Source organism: Channa argus, chromosome 5 (genome assembly GCF_033026475.1).
Source record: "Channa argus isolate prfri chromosome 5, Channa argus male v1.0, whole genome shotgun sequence".
Classification (NCBI taxonomy): domain Eukaryota; kingdom Metazoa; phylum Chordata; class Actinopteri; order Anabantiformes; family Channidae; genus Channa; species Channa argus.
This window is the reverse complement of record NC_090201.1, coordinates 19,834,234-19,848,791: the sequence shown is the minus strand read 5'-3', so window position 1 is coordinate 19,848,791 and position 14,558 is coordinate 19,834,234.

Sequence of the window (14,558 nt, the reverse complement as noted above, 5' to 3'; positions counted from 1 at the left end):
ACCACAGCGTTAGTGCTTATCATGCCGCTCTTACATGTCTTTGTGGTTGCATCACTTCCTCCTCACAGGTACCTACAATGCGATGTGAAAGTCTATGAAACAGCGATCAAGACATCAGTAGCACTCGTGCCAGAGCCAAGTGAACCTTGTCTCAGAGATCGGGACCCAGAGATGGCCCATGAAATTAGTTGGGAGTTGGAAAATCACCCGAGGGATATTCCATGCTCCGCTGCCAATTTAACTATCATAATCAACCTCGGCTTGTAGGAAGATATAATAGGGCCAACTATTTTCGCTGACACTTGGTGCATAGATTTTTTTTTTTTTTTGTGGTGCAGGAGATAATAGAGGGGATAAGAAATATGTGGGGGCCGAATTGTAGATTATGCAGAAAATGTAAGGAACTGCTGAATTGTTTTTTCTTTCAGTTTTTGATCTTAAATGTTCTCATTTGAAAATTCGTTTTATTTGTTTGATAGCTGGTTTTGTTTGATTAACCGTGCTAATTCATAAAGCATTACATTAGGGCCTTGCATTTTGCAAAACAAGTAAAAGAGTGGCGAGGAAAATGGTTTGCTCATTTAACCTTCATATGATGCCATATTAATCCCAATAGTTATGAATCGGGTTAACACTCAGTGTTAAAGAGTTTTATAGCATTTTATAAAACCACTCTAAAGGTGTGCTGTATATCTTATTATAGCAACATTGCTTTAGGCAGTACATTAAACATGTTTTAACGTATGCAGTATGTTGTGTAGCCACATTCAAACAGACTACACTGAATGTGTTGGATCAATAATTCAGGTTTCTTGTCTTAATGACATCAAACAGAAAGTATGTGAATGTAATCACATCTAGGCCCACCAAATATTTATTACATGATGCTATAAACCTACTAAACACTTTTCATGAGATGTGGTGGCATTAAAAAAGAATACAACCACATTGCAATGTAGGATTTCAAGCTGAACAGTCACAAAAGTACCTGGAAAGTAGAGAATTGAGTTTTATTTTTATACACTACTCCTTTTTAAAGGTCTGAGGTTTATTATAGACCACAGCAACATGTGAATGTAGTAAATTAAGTAAACCTCAGTGAGCAAAGTACAGGTTTTGATTTTTCACAATTTATATTGCATTTGATTCATTCTACTCATGAATAGTTTTCCTTGAATTGGTATAAGCCACACATGGGGAAAAACCTATATTATCAAACAGCCCCTAAAGTTTCTGTCTCTGGTTTAAAGAGCTACACAATTATCATGTGACACATAAATGTGATTCTTTTATTCTGTAATGTATAGGTTGCACTTTTAGCAAAACAGTTGTCACAGGGTGACACTCATTTTATTTGATTAGTAATGTATTTGTTTGAACAGATATTTAGTAGGAAAACACAAGACAACATCTGTTTGTTCTTATCAAGGTTCCTTTGTTTGCAGTTTCTTTGTAAATATTCTGCTAATGATTTTGAGTTATTGATTTATACATGTATTTATTTAATTTCTAAAAGTGTTGCACATTTCAAACATTTTGGCAAATACCAGTCAGTTCCAACCACAATTAATTTGATTACATACATCTGAAGTGAATTGACCATAAGTGAAAATACTGTATAGCTGTGTTTTCTGATGTATTTTCAGGTGCTGATGTGTCTAGTTTTAATGTTTATATTACCATTAACCTGTCAGGCAATTACAAAAATAGCAGGTTCCTTATTTGGATTTTGGTCAAGAGAGTGACAAATTTGTTGACATTGCCATGTAAAAATGTTTTTTTTTATTCACGCTTGAGTTTTAGTGATATGTCCCAGACTTTGATCCACTACCAAAGAGCCCCTGACAATATGTATTTTAGTTTCACTAAGGAATAGTTTGCCTCTGCGTTTTATTTTATGATCTATCAATAAGTTAAACTGTCCTTGGAGGAAACAATTTCCCCATAAGATAAGTAAAGTATTTTGAAATTCCCCCAAAAAGAAATGCAAGTCAAAGTCAAACCAAATCAAATTATTTATTATTTAAGCACATTAAAAATCAACTTTGACTTTTGAATAAGTGAGGATCAGAGAGAAGTAACCGATGAGAGGATCTGAGGCACCTACTATAGGTGTAAAATTTGGACTGAGAAGATTTGTCATGTAGCCTGAAGCTAAACCAGACAGAGAGGGAAAACTTTATATCAGAGTCTACATTTGATTGGTGAGCAGTGGAAGGGGGTAAGGCCTCTCTTCTTGGTGCCAGTGATCATGTTAAATGCTTTGTTAGGGCCTTTATTTAATAAGCATTTCAGAGTCACTCTTAAGAATCATGGAGGAAGTTAACTTAGGACTAGGACTTAGGAAAGTAGAACTTATTTAGGGAGCTTCCATAAAAAACGTTAATCATACACTGTTATTAAAAGTGTATGATTTTTATCTATTAATTATTAATAATTTGTTATTATATCAAATTTTGCCATAGCTTAAATGTATTGGAAAGCCACTGTGTAATCCACTCAGTGGCTCCATCCATCTATCCATCTATATCTGTACCCGTTTATCCCATCCAGGGTTGCAGGGGGCACCCTCGAGAGGTCTCCAGTTTGTCCCAGGGCCAACACAGAGAGACATACACAGACAGACAACAATTCAACACTTTGGGCAATTTAGAGCCACCAATTCTTTAGACTGTGGGAAGAAAAACAGAGCACCCGGAGGAATTATGAATGATGAATGAATGAGTTCCCTCATTCATTATGTTGAAACAGCATTGGTTCTGTCGGTGAGAAACCACTCTGTTTGGCTGTTTATTTGTTGGCCATTGTAGTTCATTGATGTCAGATCTATTCAACAATTGCATCTTGTATACGATCCGACCAACAAAATGAATCCTGGTGAGGACACAGAGATGATGCAGTTAGAATACCCCATGAGCTCTCCATTATTTTAATTGCAATAGCAATGATTTCCTATGTTAGGAATGTTGAAAAATTGTTGTGAATGCTTCTTCAAACTTTAGGATCAAAGTTGCATGACTCAGTGAATAGTGAGATTTTGGCCAGTTGAGAGTGATTTCCTAGTTGGAGGCAGCAAGAAATGACAGGCCCTGATGTGTAAAATAAAGAAAAGCTACTGCTATTGACAGAATTCAGGATGTTGCTCAAACTTTGAAATAGAGTCAATGACACTTGGATTTCTGGCATATTAAATAAGATTTGAGGACTAATACCCCAGAGAGTACAACACACAAATAACGCATATGGATATTATGAGTGCGTTCGGTTACAATCAAAAGCACAGTAGCCTGTCATCTGCGTAACAGTGATAAGGAATATTTAATTCCCTGAAGACAGAGCACAAAACACACCGGTCTTCAGGGGTGGCCCCGAGTTAGAGTTGACATACGAAACTTAAGAAAATCACACTTCATTGTCAGTTTCCGATTACCACACAGGAGACAGAAATCATGCAGATCTTTGTTGGTGGGTCGGATTTACACCACAGAAATGCCTTTGTCTAACTGTTTGAAATGAAACTATAGTATGCAATAGTTAACCAAATCAAAAGCAGCAGCAAAAGTAGAAGAAGGGTCTCACGGAAGCCTGAAACCTGACTGGAATGTGTTTAAAACATTGCTGCTCTGTAAAAATTGGAGTAAGCTGTCCAGACAAACGGGAACATGACAGAACTTTGTTGAGCCGCCTTTGTTGAATAGTAAGTTTTGAGTGGGTACTAGATGGTAGATCGATCCCTTTTGTACTGCTTTTGGAGATATTGTGCTCTAAGCAGCATCTTCATCTTCAATTCAGGTCTTCGACTGTGTGCTGGACAACTGATTTAATGGTCATATAATTTAAATTCTAAAATCAGCCCAGAGTTAGTGACGCTGAAAGAGTAATAGTTTTTCTTTTCTAAATTGGGCATTTAGACATATTTATACAGCACATGCTGACAGTACTTCTCCTCTTTGTTCTATTGCAAGGTTGTGCACACTTGTAAAACAGATGTATACATTTCTAATTAAAAATGTCTGAAATCACATTTTTCTTTTTTCTACTACTGTCATTCCCAAAATATCTTCCTGAAATTCCTAAAACATTTCAGTATTGATTAGAAACAGAAAAATACCTGCATGCGGAGACAAAAACAAGATCAATATATGTCTATTATAGACTACAGCAGGGGACTTTTGAAAATCTGTGTGGACCCAGGAATAAGCTCAGCATGTCATTGTGTGTCTGTGTGTTAATGAAGGGCCTTTCTTACTGTAAATCTCCAGCACGTAGCACAGATCTCTCACGCAGCCAAACCCAGTCATCTTCATTCATTCACAATGTACATCTGCCTTTGGTATGAATATGGCTGTCAGTCCTGTAAAACCATCACAATAGAACACACTCATTAGTATTGTGTTGCACTGTTCTTCAGCATCAAGCGTCTACCACCCTTGACTAATTTTCTGTTTGTATCAAGAAACAAAAGCTCTCCAAATCCCCCCGTGGGCTCCGGAGTGGCTTTACTGCACATCAAACTATGCTAATTACCTTTTGCATGATTAATTGGACCAATTAGAATTAGTTGTGGAAGAAAACGATTCTTGGCAAGGTGCAAAACATTAATTAGTCATAAAAAACGTTTATTAGTGTTCAAATTTAATCTCATGAAGCACAATGGGATTAAGAGGAAAAGACAGTTAATATGTGGCGTGTTCAATCACTCTTGGCTGCAGATGGAATAATGAGTGTCACCGCTTACAATGTGCTCCATCACACACACACACACACACACACACACACACACACACACACACACACACACACACACACACACACACACACACACACACACACACACACACACACACACACACACACAGCCTCCATCCTTTACCACAGTTACTGTACTGTTAGAAAACACCCGTCTTCATCCATCATACAAAGTGGCAGTTGTAACACAAACATTCCAGTTCTGATTGATGAGTCAAGACCATACAAACGACTTATACACAGTAATCCCATACAAGATTTATGGCCTGTAGGCGATGCATCACAAATTTGCAATAACAAAATCAACAACAATAGCAGCAGCAGCATCGCAGGCAGCTAATGGTGATTTAGCTGTGGCAGCATTTATAATAGTATGGTATGGCACTGGTAATAACAACGTTGCATTACACCAGTTTACAATTTTTTTGTCTAGCATAGAAAATGACAGCCGCAGGGCAGTTGTTTATGACGATGAAACAGGCAGGTACGGTATGGGCAATCAGGAGCGAGTGTGGGCGTTTTCTCACATTTTACACATATCACACAATTAAATAACACAGGGAGGGGTTTCACACCGAAACAAACCATGGCCTGTAAAATGTAAATTTAGTCTGCACACATGAATGGTCTGTGAAGAGCGGTACAGCATCGCCTGCCATTACAGATGAAGTGCATTGGAAAATGACTGCACTTTTTTTTTTCTTTTTACCAAGTTGATGATTAAAGTATATTCACTGTCTGGTGTAATCCTTTCTTTGTGTCTTTCTCTTTTCTTCTGACAGTTAAGTTACAAGTTTGCTGCTTCGTTCCAGGGAAAACACCCAAAGAAACACAAAGAGTTCAAGGTGAAATATGAAACTAAAGAAATCACACTTCACTGTCTTTCCACATTATAAACACAAGCTAATGATGCAACGCATTCTGAAAAGTTTATCTAAAGAATTTCAGTGTGGTTTCACCAATTTTCTATTACATTACAAAAGCAACATGTTCCCACATTGATGAGGGAGAGCTTTGAAGTGTCTTGAAATTATGTACAGTATTTGTGAAGAAAAACAATTGTTGGTTCTATAAGATTTTTATAAATGTAAATTTAAATTAATAAAAAATTAAATTAAAAAATTGATCTCATTATTTAGAAGGAGCAATTCCTAAGTAGAAAAGATGCTTCTAAAACAATCGCCATAGCAACACTGGAGTCATTTACACATTATATTACACCCTTTGGAACAGTTAATTTGGTGCATTAGGACACGCTCACAAAAAGCCACAGTCATCTGAAGTTTAGTGACGTAAATTAAATGAAACAATATGTGTTTCTACATATTTTATAATTGGCCTTCTCTGTTAATTTTGGAGGAAATGTGGATAGAGTGACACAGGGAGAGGTTGGGGTGTTTTTACAAGTTTTTACAGTTTTCTGTGTTATTCCTAACCTAGATGTAGATGCACCTGTGTGCTGATGATGGCCCTGACTATGTAGAAAGTGGCAAAGCAGTGAGTCCTAGAACCATGTAATCATTTTTGATCTTTGCACTTCTGGTTCCCTTTTCCTGAAGTCTATTGTTTTTTTAAGTTTTGTTAAACGCCTGAAATAAGGTTTGTGGTTCACACAAGGTCGCGAAAGATCAAGTTTTTTTCTGAGCTATTATGTGTAGTAAAAAGTCACATGACTATGGTGTAGTTTATAGCCTAAAAATGCTTTTGACTTCTGGAAAATGTTTAAGTTTAAAAAAGTGGAGAGTGGTGTTCATCTGTAAAGTTCCTGATCAAGATGTGTAGGCAGTGCATCATAAAGTTGTGTTTCTGAGTTTTTCATTTGACAACAATCCAAATGCCAATGGAAAAATCCCATAGATTTCTTTGTTGTTGAGGGAACCAGGAAAATGCTATCCCTATGTCAGTCTAGTGGGAAACACTGTTTTGTTTACAGTACGTCAAAGTCATGCCATTTCTAAAAAAGAAAGAAAAGAAGCCACAGTATTTGCCTGGGCCATCTGACTCGGACATTTTTGTTCTCACCTGCAGCTCTTTCAGGTACAGTAATATCTAGAGAAGTGGCTCATTAATGTTAATTATTTTCTAGCACATCCACATGACCAGATGTTAGTGTGCTTTCACTTGACCTCTTTATGCTTTTTGGGTTTTTTTTGTGGGTGTGTGTTATAGAGTGAAAAATGGACCTCAAATGCTTGCACATTGCTGGATTGTCTGGTGTAACGCAGCTGTTAAACAAGATGAAATTGGCTAAAGCCTATTATGTAGCCATTGATTTATATCGACTTGCCTTTAAATATGTAGATTTAAACATGTCATTTCACCATAAAATTTCTAGTTGTCATTTTCGGACCCATTAGCAACTCACAAACCTGATTTTGATTTCTGTAAAGTTTGAAATGACACTTGAATGTAATGAGTGAAAGTGCTGCTGAGCAGTCGCCAAACTCCTTAAGTTTCCAAAGAAACATGATTAGCATGCATGGTTTGATGGTTAAACCTTTAGAGAGAGCATTCATTCTATTAATGATGGAAACTTTTGTGTGATCTAATGCATTATAAGTAAAAAAAAATCTTTTTTTCCTCATTGCCAACATTGATGGCAGTTTTACTCCACACATTATTAATTAAAAGCTCACCAAAAGCAGCCTCAAATGTTTCTTTGTATCAGCTCTTGTACAAAAGTGACTCCGAATTGAGCAGCCAAAACTTGTTACAAATTAAAAATAGATTCTACAAGAGGAGTGTAAATAGAAAGCTTAAAGCTTGGCAATGAATAAATAAACCGTTTTTGATTTAAAATGACTATTTTACATCATAACAACATAACTCATGAGTTTTCCATGTACAAATTTAAATTCTTCATACAGTCTAAATGTTCTTGTCTTGGATTAAGGTTAGTTCATATGTGCAAGTCTGTGAAGCCCATTAAATACAGCTAGTTGCACTAAATTATTAATATTAACAGGTTGTATACAAAAATGAATTCCATTATAAAAAAGACAACTAGCTTTCTTTGGCCATATTGATACCTAATGCTTTATATAATTCATATGGTTTTGTGTGGTCAAATATTATTTCAAATGCAGCAAATCTGCTCTAAAATCTTACTACTTTTTCTTTTTTATGGGACTTATGAATATAATATTATATGAAAATCTTTTTGAGTAGAAGTGATATAGAAGAGCAATAATGTCCAGCACTAATTTAATACCTTATTACCATAAGCCTAGTGCAATGCATGCAAAATAAATTGTTGTATCTTTTACACAGCTCAGGCATATGGTTGGGAGACCGGATTCTCTTCAAACTGCACCAAATTTGCATGATAGGATGTGAGAGTTGGATGGATTTGGGGATTATATGAAACACAGCTTCCATTTCCAGTTCATTGTACTAAGAAGAGGTATCACATTTAGACAGATGGCAAGGAATTTAAAAATGCACAGCTTCTGTGAATCACAAAATGTGCACAGGAGAAGAAAAAAAAATCACTTCAAAAACAGAATCTATATATTTTTTTGTACTCCAAACGAAAATGTTTTGCAGTGCTCTCTATTTCTTTTAATGGGCTGCAGCTGCAGTTAGTAGTCTTTAAGCCACATGGGCACAATCTCATAATGCATTTTATGGCAGGTCGTAGAGGCCCTGCCAGGACAATCATAATGTCTATTATGGTTAGATCATTCTAGAGGTCAGTACAGGGAACATATTACTGCATGGTTGATGGGAATCACCCTGATAGTGTACAACCATCACTGTGTTCTGACACTAAAGTGGATACTTATTTGCATAGGATTACATAGTTTGGCAAAATCTTGCTCCTTCAGGTGTGTCAAATGTAATATTTTTTGGTTCTTTGCCAAGACGCTCAACTGTACATTAACCCTGTTTTCTTCCCACAGTGAGGTTTGAACAGAATTTCAAATTAAATAGCTGTTAACTTTCCCATTCTGCTTTTTACTTAGGCTTGATTAACTAACAAATAATTGTGCTTTCATGCTGTCAACGGTCTTCTTTGACAAAATGTCCAGCTTGGAAAGCATGGATCATGTTCTTTAAAACTAATTTGTGTGCTAGCCATCATACTGCACCCTTTCAAATGACAACTTCACGTAGAAAAATGTTATCACACCAAGCAAGAGGGAGAAAAAAAAACCCACAGCGGGCTTAATTAATTCACAGGCACTTCACAAAGACTTGATCGTTTGTATGAAAAGCGTGATCTTTACTTTGCCCTAGATTTTAGTTTCATGTAAAAAGACTCTCACCAAGATGAACGTTAACCTCTCTCCCTCCTACTGTGAGTTAAAATCTGGTTTTTCCTAAAGTCTGACTCAATGTTTGACCACAAATACCAGTGGCCAGGTAACACTGATTCGTAGTGACGTCAGGAACAATGGAGTAGCTGTGGTAATCGGCAGTGTTTTCTCCCGGTGACACTAACACATCTCGTTTCGCTGGAAAAGGTCACACACAGCAGTGGAACTAGCTGTGGTTCAATTATTGTTTTGCTTTCTGTCAGTACATCCAACCACCACTTCTTACTCTGTCTCCCATGCTGCCAGGCATATCAGCGAGGGTTGCTTGAACTAACCTTAGTTCCATATAGGTTTAGAATTTACCGAAAAAATATCATTATTGGTAATATAAGCACAAGTTTGGTTTTATCCCTGTGTCCTCTGTGTTTTAAATATAGTTTTACACATCACACCACTTGCTGGTCCATTGGTCGGTGCAGTGGAAAGTCTCCACGCAGTAACATCTTTTCAAAGTTTAACTCACATCTAGGAGTGTATTCCTTAAAGTTTTCTATAGAGCCGTGAAAACAAGTCCAATGTGGTCAGTTTAAGCCAGCTCGCCTTAATTATTTAATTCAATTAGTTTATTTATGTTAAAAGATCACTCCTGTGCCCACGGAAAACTCTCATGTATTTGGCCTTTGTGATAAGCGACCCAGTAGATTTTCAGTACTCTAAAACATCTCGTTAATTTGTCTAACAAAAACGAAAATCTATGAAAAACATGAGTTGTGTCTCTAAATTATGTTCACAAATCAAAAAATGCATTAGCCCTCAATGTTTCTGTGGGACAATGTCCAACAATCCCTGTGGCATCAACATCACTCTGCAGTCAATGCCATATTTTGGTTGTTCTGAAAATGTTCATGACTAATCATATTTTTTGGAATGGTAGCAGCTGATATGTGCATTATTCTAAATAATTTGACTGACCCAAAATCAGAGAGATACATTATGAGTTAGCTCTCTTCTGTTTATTAGTCAGCATTAGTCTGAGCTTTTACCCCTTCCCCCTCCCCCAACTAAAAACTGGTTATGGGGTTGTTCCATGGGGGGAACTATTCACTATTTGGTTTGTATTACTGCAGTTTCATTTCATGTCTTTTCTTGTCATATGCAGTGGGAGTAGGTCTGGGAAGGAGGCTGGTCTCTCTGAAATTACCGTCAGCATCTACCAAAATAATTAAACTTCAAATTCTACACGGGGTGTTAGTTTTACATACAAATTTTAGTAGATCCACCTACCATTTAGGGGCCATGCTGTAGTGTAAAGAACACATAATATTGAAAGTAGTTCTCTCCAGCGTTTTACATTGAGGCTAAACATGCAACTGTGTTGCACAGCAGCTGAGTGTTTCAGCCGTTGTCTGTGTCACTCTGTTTCATGTTTTATAATTGTGTACTTTAAGACCAATCTAAAGCACAAAGCCCTCTAAAATTAGCCTACATGAGTCATCTTTGAAACCATCTCATAAAGGTTACGTGATTCTCAACAGTAACAGCAATCTATGCCTTTTGACTGTGGTGGGGACTGAACCACAGACATCCAAGTACTGTTGTGTTCCTACACGTGATTTCAGTCAGACCTGTGACTTGGTCTGTGACTGGATTAGCAGGACTTGTGCACATTCAGTTGCATGCTGATGGTTTAAAATGGACATGTGTGAGTCAGTGAATTTTTGTATCTATAATGTGATGTTATTGTTGTGAGAATGTGTGTGCAAGGACACATTCTGCAGTAAAGTCTGCACCATGTGCCTAAAGAGCATGGACCATGCTATATTGATCGGTCAGACCAGCACTTTAATATCCCAACAACTGGTGAAAGGATTTCTATAAAAGTTTGTTGAGGCACTCACCATGCTTAAAGCACAAAACCCACTAACTTTGTTGATCCCCTGATGACTTCTGTAGCACAGTGACATTTGTTGTTTTGATTAAACTTTGTGCCTAGTGCAAATGAGCAAATGATAGCGTGCTGACATACTCAAATATGATAAAGAACATGGTATACCTTCAAGAAATCAGTATGATGGCATTGTCGCTCAAACATCAGTATTTAAGACAGAGGTTGACGGTGAAAGGGGATATCATTCAGGAACATCTGGAAAGAAGTCGAATTTTCAAGGTGGCGTTGTGTAATACCCGTGACTTTCTATACAGTAATTGAAAACACAGGTGCTTTCATTTGACTATTAACACAGTGATAGATCAGTGGCTTATGAGGTTTTTTTTTGGTGGCTGGGTGGGGACACACTTGGTAGGGTGGAATTCGATCCAGCAGCCTTCTGCATCCCAACCAAGCTTGAGGGTAAATCACGGTTATTCGAGTATAAAAATATCTCTCTTTATGATGTTTTGCTTTTGATTTAGGCATTACTGTTTGTGTGACATTTTTGTTTATGTTGGGATTATGGATTATGGTCTTTTGTTATGAAGCCATATCTGCTTTTTCAACAATGACACGCTCAACATCTGCTGAAAGTTTGGAGAATCTTTGATAAAAAAAATTTAAAAAACACTGGGAAAATGAAAAAGAAAGAAAGAATGTGAATAAAAATACCTCAACTTGCAATGATGTCAGCCATGTCCCCTTACAGTAACACAGAACAAACACAAGCAGCCTTATTAATATTAAAAAGGCAGGATTTGCTCTATCTGTGCAGCCCTAATTTTTAGTGCACAAGGACTTTCATTACTCTTGTTGTTTGCAGATACACATTGTTTAACACCTTTGTGAAAGTACCATAGCAGATTACAAGCTCCTGCAACTACTGATGCACTGCTGTAATAACTGTGGTTTTTATCTGTGCACCTTGCCTTTTATTTTATAGTTGCTAAAAATGATGTTCTTGTAGCACAGGGGGAGTGGAAAAAGACCCTGACTGCATGAAGGTAATTCATATGTATTATTCATCTCTGCCTCTTCCATTTATACTTACAGCTGGCTGGAGTTGTATACAATAAAAAAGCCAGTGTACACACTGGAAGGGAAGCAGCCTGCTGCATTCTTGAGCTGTTATTTCATGTTTTATCTTTGTCCCCGTGCTACTGATAATAATGATGATGATTGCTGGATAGAATATAAGATCATTAAAAAGACATACTCTGCTTTAAGAATAGAACATGTTTGTCATACTGTGTAGCATCCTTGCTGCTGTTTTAATGGTGCTGTTTTCTCTGCAGTTCCGTACCATCAACAGTTGCAGTTGTTGCATGTCCACTTGGCCACAAAGAATTGCAGAGCAAAAGGCTGAAATGTTGGTCTGTGAGCATTTCGCAGAGGAAGTAATTTTTCTGTGGCACCATCACTTTCAGATGTGGTCAAACAGCATGGTCTCCTGATTTAAAAAAAATACAAAGAACCCACATTTTCTGAAAATGAAGTGTTTTGAGAGAAATGAGATGTAGAGGGAGAGTCCCTTCATCTAGACAAGAAATATAAACTCACAGAGAGAAAGCAGTGTGGGAGACAAGCACCAGTTTCATAAAGTTTGAAATTTTCCATCAGCAAGGACCACCAAATGTAGAGCTGACAAACGACCAGTCAGATAGTATATACATACATACACAATTCGGATGAGTAAAATGTTTCACTGATATCAAGAAGACACAATTAAAACTTTTATGTGAAGTAATAAAATGGCAGTTTTAGCTTGAAATGGTTGAAAAAAATTAGTGTATTTTGAACCTTGTGAACCCACATGGGGGTTGGCTTTGTGGACAACGTGATCAACAAAACACTGGTTATTTTCAAGTCTTAAAGAAGATCCTCTTAAGTAATAATGAGAGTGAGAAATGCAGTGCATTTAAGTGAAAACTGTGATTAATTATGTATGATTAGAATACTCTTAAAAGCTTTGAGGAGAGAAAAAGAAGGAAACTACATAAACAGAACATGAAGGCCAAGAATGGCTGGATGAATACCAGACGTGAAATTGTAAATGAACCTTAAGTACACAGGTGACTGCAGAATGACGAGCGCTATTGCTTCTGCATGGCTGGGCAATGGCTGCATGTTGTGAGCAGGTCATGTCATACAAGGTAGTGTCCACTGTTTTCATATCAATACTGTGTTTAATTTTTGTAGTTTAGAAAAGTTATCCTTTGTCTGTGGATTCCTTCAATGTTTTAAAATATATATATTACATTAATTTAAATTTAAAAAGTAAATTGAAATTTACAACTCAGGCTACATGACTCCACATAACATCTAGAGCCTATGTTGTTGCTCTTCTCCTCCACTTTTATTTTTCTTTTCTTACACCCCTCTCTTCCTCCCTGTCAGTGGCATCATGCATGTTTTCACCAATAAAGTGATTGTGACTGATTTATATGACAGGCCTTTAACCCTGCGTGTGCTTGTCCATCACCATCAGGCAGAAAACACCCAAGGGCATGTGTGAGCAGGACCAAATCTAGCTCTCTGTCATTCAGTGACTGTAACCTCCAACCAGAATACACTCCAACAAATCACATTTATTTCTGCACTGTTAGGAGATGTGAGTCTGTCACACAAGGTGAGAAGTGCTGCGGGTTTCATCCAGTCAAAAATATAATTCAACCTTATCTTGTAACCGTATTGGTTATTGAATCATTTATTTTTGACATAGCCTATACATTTATTGTTATGTAAATCATATGACCAGAAGAGTGTGCATGTACAGGGATTGTTTGGTTACAAGTGAAACCCAATTGCTCCAACTTTCAGCTCTTAGATAACACTTAAAAAAAGTAAGGTGGTTTAAAATATAGTACAATTTCTAAAATAATTTAATATTTCGTGGAGGTTTAGAGACTACAAGGACATTAACCAAACTGAAGGTTGTCTCCACCTGCAGTTATTACATGGCACATGAAGTGAATGGTTTTACTACGTCATGGCTCCACTTAGTGGTTAGAAATAGTACTACATGTACAAATTTGAGGAGAAATTAACTGAAGAATGCTTCTGCCTGCAGTTTTCCACATTTATAGCTGAGATAATGAAAATCAGCAAATATCCCCAACAGCTTGATGCCTACATCTATCAAGCCGGTGGTTTGCTCCTATCAAAGACAAATACAGCTTTAAAATATTACTCAATGAGTACTAAATTAGTTTTCTATAGATAACATGTATATTAGCTTGCCAAATATCAATTTCCCAATTAAAAAAATAGCTTAGTAAGCACTTGATCATTGCAAAACCCTGTCACAGATCCCAGCACAAAAGAAATATATTTTCCATAAAATATCTACAATTACATTGACATTTCAGGCTTTTTGAAATAAATGTCAAACAATGCAAATCAATATTGCAAAACCGAGTATTATCTGGAAATTTCTTGTTTGAGCAAAAGTCCACGTTTCCCAAAAAGCAAGAATAATACTCTGTTGACAGATCCAAAACATTTAGTTTTTAATGCATGCATGAAAAAGTAAGGCTAAACATCTGGAAGCCTGAAATCAGTAAATATTTAGCAATCCTCACAAGTTTTGCCTAAAGATTACTAAGACTACTGATCATTTG